This window comes from Anomalospiza imberbis, unplaced genomic scaffold (assembly GCF_031753505.1).
Source record: "Anomalospiza imberbis isolate Cuckoo-Finch-1a 21T00152 unplaced genomic scaffold, ASM3175350v1 scaffold_59, whole genome shotgun sequence".
NCBI classification, from domain to species: Eukaryota; Metazoa; Chordata; class Aves; order Passeriformes; family Viduidae; genus Anomalospiza; species Anomalospiza imberbis.
The window spans coordinates 624,127-630,126 of record NW_027100202.1 but is presented as its reverse complement, the minus strand read 5'-3'; positions in this window follow the sequence as shown (position 1 = coordinate 630,126).

Here is a 6,000-nt window from a genome sequence, read left to right as displayed (position 1 = left end):
GATATTTCAAACCCCAGGAAGTTGGAGATTGGGGGTTTTAACCCCAAACTTTGGGGGTGTGGGGTGTTTGACACCTCAGGATTTGGGATTTGGGGGGATTTGAGCCAAGATTTTGGGAATTGGGGGTGTTGGACACCCCAAATGTTTCAAACCCCAGGATTTGGGGTCAGGGGGATTTAACCCCATTGTTTGGGAATTGGGGAGTGTTTGACACCCCAGGATCTGGGATTTGGAGGGTTTGATCCTAAAATTTGGGGTTCGGGGCTGGGGGTGGGGCTTGACATCCCAGAGTTTGGGTTTGAGGGTGTTTGACCCCCCCAGTGTTTGAACCCCCAGGATTTGGGGTCGGGGGGAGTTGACCCCAGGATCTGGGGTGTTTGACCCGCTGGGTTTGGGGTCGGGGTTGAGAGCAGAGCCATTTACTGGAAACAGCGGCGGGACCAGGACTGAGAACAGGATCGGGATCGGGAATGGGAGTGGGATCGGGGTCGGGAATGAGATCGGGAACGGGAACAGAAATGGGAATGAGATTGGGATCGGGAACAGGATCAGGAACGGGATTGGGCTCGGGAAGGGGAGAAACCTTGACCCAATAATGGACCCCGCCCCCAGGGAGCGACCCTGCCCCAATCCCGGGATGGAGCAATCCCCTCAATCCCAGACCCCTCCCCAATTCCCAAACCCTCCCCAATGCCAGCCCCTGACCCAGTCCCAGACCCCTCCCCAGTCGCTGAACGGACCCTCCCTCAATCCCAGCCCGCCCCGATCCGGATCGGAGCCATCCCCGGAGCCTCCCCCATTCCCGGACCGGACCCTTCAATCCCTTTGTGGGGCGGCTCCTGCCGCTTCCAGCCCATTTTTGGGGGATCCAAAGGGCTCCGGGGACCCTCCCCACTTTGGGGGTGTTGGGGTGGCCCCAGGGCCGCCCCGAGGGCCGAGGGGGGATGGAAACCCCCAAAGCCGGGGGGCTCCTGGGGGTCCCCAGTTCCCCCCGTCCCCACCCCAAAACAGCTCCTGGCCAATCAGAGCGCGCGGCGCTGCTGACAACTCAGTTGCCGGGCCGGCGATTTTCAGCCAATCAGCGCCTGCGATAGCGCTGCTCATCGGTTGCCAGGCAGATCACAGCGCTTCTCAATGCGCTAGCCAATCAGAGACTGCGCGGGGCCATTTCTAGCCAATCAGAGCGCTTGTTCTCGATGACTCCTCAGTCGCCAGGCGGACCCGCAGCGCCCAGCGCTCCCCGGGAGCGGAATTTGGGGAGGGGGGAGGTGACCCTGGGGATGGGGATGGGGCGTGCGGGGGCAGCTGGGGCCGGACTGGTGGCACTGGTGGTGCTGAGAGCCCCCCCGGCCGCGGGGGTCGCGGTGAGAAGGGGTTGGGGGCCCCAAATTAAACCAAAGAGGGATCGGGACCCCCCCACGGAGCAGGAGGGGCCTGGAACCCCCAAAACCAAACACGGGGGAGGGGAGCGGGGATTGGGGGAACGATGGGGAAGGCGGGGGAAAGAGGGGGATGGGACACCCAAAAAGGATCAAGACAACTTGAGGTGGCCACCTTTCTATGTGGATGGTAGCCAATGGTAGCCAATGCTTTTTCCCAGTCCATGGGATCCCAGTCTGTGCAATCCCAGTCCATGTGGTCCCAGTCCATATAATCTCAACCCAGTTTATCCCAGTGTGTACCGTCCTGATCCCTATGGTCCCATTCCATATGGTCCCAGTCCATAGGATCTCAGTCCAGGTGATCCCAGCCCATGTTTGATCCCAGTCTGTGTGGTTCTGCACACACTGCCAGGGTCTGAAATTCCAGTCACCAGCCAGGAAAAAATGTTCCTGCCCTTGAATGTCCTTGCTGTCCTCTCAACGAGTTATAATAAAACTAAAAATCAATAAATCTTAATTTAAATAAAATAGAATAAAAATGAAATTTAAAAATTTCAACTCTCACAACCCTCCTAGGGCTCCGCTGCCGGAATCAGCAGGAGTGGTGTTGGCCTCTTCAGGGGAGTTAGAGTGGGACCCGACCAGAGCGGGGGCCCTTAAACCCCAAAAATCCACCCTGGGGGGCAAAACATCCCCTACAGTGGCTTGGAGTGAGTCCCCCAGAAAAATGTCACTTAAAGCTGTCATGATCACCCCTGAAAAGGGGCTTGTGGGGCTGTGGCCCCACAAACACCTGAAAATGGGGAGGAAAAAACACCCTTGGAGGGGTGAGGTCCCCCCAAACATCCCTAAAAAGAGAAAAACTCCTCTTCAGAGGGGCCTGAAGACCCTTCAGGGCCCTCGAGGAGGGACAAGATCCCCTCCTCTGCTGGGGCCTCTCCGAGCCGGGAGCTCTCCCGTTTGCGGCTGCCCTCGGGGGAGCCCCGAACGACGACGGCTCCTGGGCTGAGCCCCCCTCAGCCGGGGCTGTGGAGGGAACTGGGGGGGCTGGGACGGGGCCTGGGGGTCCTGGGGTGACCTGGGGGAGCCTCAGTGGGTCCCACCTCCCCCTGTGCCCCCTCTCCCACCCCCTTCCCAATATTGCCCCCAAACAAAAGGTTGTGGCTGTGCCAACGCCCCCACTGACCTCCAGCCCTGAGAACCTGGAGCAAGCGGAAACCACAACTTTGCAAATGCTACCTGTGCCTGAAGCAAATGGAAAGAGAACTGGGGTGTGAAAAATAAAGCTTGTTTATTTTCAGAAAAACAGCAAAGAAAACACAGAACACATTTACATTGTAAGAATATTTGTAACAACAACTATCTATGGAACGTATATACCTAAGAACATATCTAACAAAAGTCTATGAAACGTATTTACAGAAGACAAAAAGAAGCCCTAAAACCTATAGCCTAAAGACAACAACAAACTCTACAAGGTATGTACAAAAGGGTGGCATCTCTGTCCGGGATCTCCATCGGTCCTTGAGGAAAAGCAAGAGGCACGGTCACTCCAATCAGGCAGAGAGGGCTCTTCCATGTGCCCCCAGGCTGGCCCAGCAAGCGCAGCACAGGCTGGGGATGGCCACCAGAACCCAATGCACCGGGTCCCACATCCCTGAGCAGGGACCACCCAGCCCAGTCCCAGCCTGGCAGCAGGGGACCCGCTCTGCCTGTGGGGACCACATGCCTGTCCTGCTGCTGGTATTGCTCTTCATCCCAAGATCATGGCCTCTTCCTCATCTTTCTCATCAATGTCCATGTCCTCAAGGTACTCTTCCATTTCCACGTCCATCTCCTCTTCCACATCTACCTCCATCTCTTCTTCACCAGTCTCTTCTCCATCCACTTCCATCTCCTCCTCTCTATCCATCTGCATGTCCACCTCCATCTCTTCCTCTCCAGTCTCTTCTCCATCCACTTCCATCTCCTCCTCTGTATCAATCTCCATGTCCACCTCCATCTCTTCCTCTCCAGTCTCTTCTCCATCCACTTCCATCTCCTCCTCTGTATCCATCTGCATGTCCACCTCCATCTCTTCCTCTCCACTCTCTTCTCCATCCACTTCCATCTCCTCCTCTGTATCAATCTCCATGTCCACCTCCATCGCATTGTCTCCACTCTCTTCTCCATCCACTTCCATGTCCTCCTCTCTATCAGCCTGCATGTCCACCTCCATCTCGTCCTCTCTCTCGGTGACAGCCTGCAGAGGTAGCAACACCTCAGAGTGGGGTCCCTGTCCCACCCCATCCCCACAGAACTCCAGCCCAGCCGGGCAGCTGGGGGGTGTCCACCTCCATGGAATGGCACTGTACCTTCCTCAGGACAAATGTGAGCATCCTGCAGGGACGGATGACAAAATCCAGGCAACAGAGAGCTTTCAGGACTGATGGGAGTATCAGGGCGCAGGTGACGAGGAGAGTGACAGGGAACATGGTGAAGGGTGAGCTGGCACGAGGGCTGGCACAGGGTGGGCTGACACAAGGGCCAGTGGTTGTGTTGTGCTCTTTGCTGGACGCTGGAAGTTCCTGCTGGAACATCACATCTGTGACATCACAGTGGATCTAAAGAGCATCTTGTTCCGAGCTGAGCAATCTTCCCCAGCCCATGCTGCTCACAGCCCTGTTGCCAAGGATGGGGCATCCACAGCCTGGGCCAGTGCCTCAGCAGCCTCCGTGTAAAAGAGCAGCTCCCTCAGATCCAACTTCAATCAGCCTCCTGCAGCTGAAAGCCATCCCCCCTTGTCCTGTTGCCACGGGCCCGGCTGAACACTGTCCCCGTCTTTCCTGTGGGACCCTTCCAGTCCTGCAGAGCTGCACTGAGGCCTCCCCAGTGTCTCCTCTTTCCAGGCTGAGGATCCCCAGCCCCACTTGGACGGCAGTCAGGTGGATCAGGGGGAGTCAAGGCTGAAGTCAAACAGCATCAGGAACTGAGAGGTGGAAGCTTTAGGCCCAGGTTTGCCTCTATAATAACAGTGGAGGGGAAGATGGTGGGACACTGGCTCTGTTCTAACCGGTGAATATTTTCTTTTTTTTTTTTTTCCTTCTTTTCTGTCATGCTGATGCAGGTGTTGCTGTTTGCAAGGAAGCTTGGCACAATATCCATTGTCTTCTCCATTTGTGAAACACCGAGCAGAGTCTGGGCAGGCTGATGATGCAGAGCAAAACCTGCAAATACACCGGTGATCCTGAGCCTGGAGGGTGCAGCTAAACCCGGCCAAAAATAATATCTGGAAAGTCAAGCCTGGTTTACATTTTCTTGAATTTGGCTATTCCTGAACCGGGGAAGGGGGTTTAAGGGGAGGTGATACCACAGGGGTTCCCCTCCCCCATTTTTGGGGGGTCTCCCATGGTGCCCGATCCCCAGAAAGCTCTGCGGGCCCCCTGAAGTGGCTCCTGTTCCACTGGCTGGTGCCCCCTGATCCAGGACGGCCCCCGGTGAGTCTGGGGGCTCTGGAAGGATTTTGGGGGGATTTTGGCAGCATTTTTGGGCGTTGGGGGATTTTGTTGGTAGCTTAGGGGGAATTACTGGATTTTAGAGAGAATTACTGGCTTTGTGGGGTTATGGGACTTTGCAGGGTTTTGTGGAATTGAGGATTTCGATTATTTTTTTAGGGTTTTGTGGGGTTTTTTTGGGGGGGTTTACTGAAATTTTTGGGAGTTTTTTTTTAATTTTCACAGTGGGTTTCACTGTGATTTTGTTGGATTCTTTGGGGTTTTGGAGGGTTTTATTGGGATTCTGGGGGGATTTCTGGGGTGTTTTAGTGGAATTTTGGGGGGCTTTGGAGTTGTCCCAGGGTGTAAGGAAGGGCTGAGAGGCACCAAAGTCTCCTTTAAACCCCTGAAAGTCTCAATAAACCCCATGAAATCACAATTAAATTTCACAAATTCCCATTAGAACACCCTCGAATCCCAATAAAAGCCCACAAAATCCCAATTAAACCCCACAAATCCCCCCCCAAAAATGTCTCCAAAACCACAACAAGCCCCACAGAATCCTCAGGAGACCCAAAGAAATCTTGGCAACACCCAAAAAAACCCACAAAACCCACGCAAAATCCCCGCTAAAATTCCTAAAAAACCCAAATCCCCAAAGAATCCCACTAAATGCCCCCACAATTCCAATAAAATGCCTCCAAATCCCCTAAACATTCCAAGAGAACACAGAAATAATTCCAGAGGATCCCACAAAATCCCCACAAAATCCCAGTAAAACCCTCCAAAAGTCAAAAGAAAACAGAAAAAATTTCAATTAGCCCCAAATACCCCCAGGAAAACAACTTCCCCCTCAAAGCACCAATAAAACCCCTCAAAATCCAAACTCCCCAAAATCCCCCAACTGCCTCCAAACCCAATAATTCTCCCCAAAAACCCCAACAATTCCCTGTAAACTCCCAACACAATTCCCCAAAGCCCAAAAAAGCCCCAGATGCCCAAACCCCTCCGGAGCCCTCCCTGGTCCCTCCCGGTCCCGCCCAGGCCCGTCCGGGGCCGCGGCCAAAACTGCCCGGAGCGGACGCGGAGGTCCCGGAGCGACCCCGGAGCTGATCTCGGGCTCGGCCCCTTTGGGGGATTTTGGG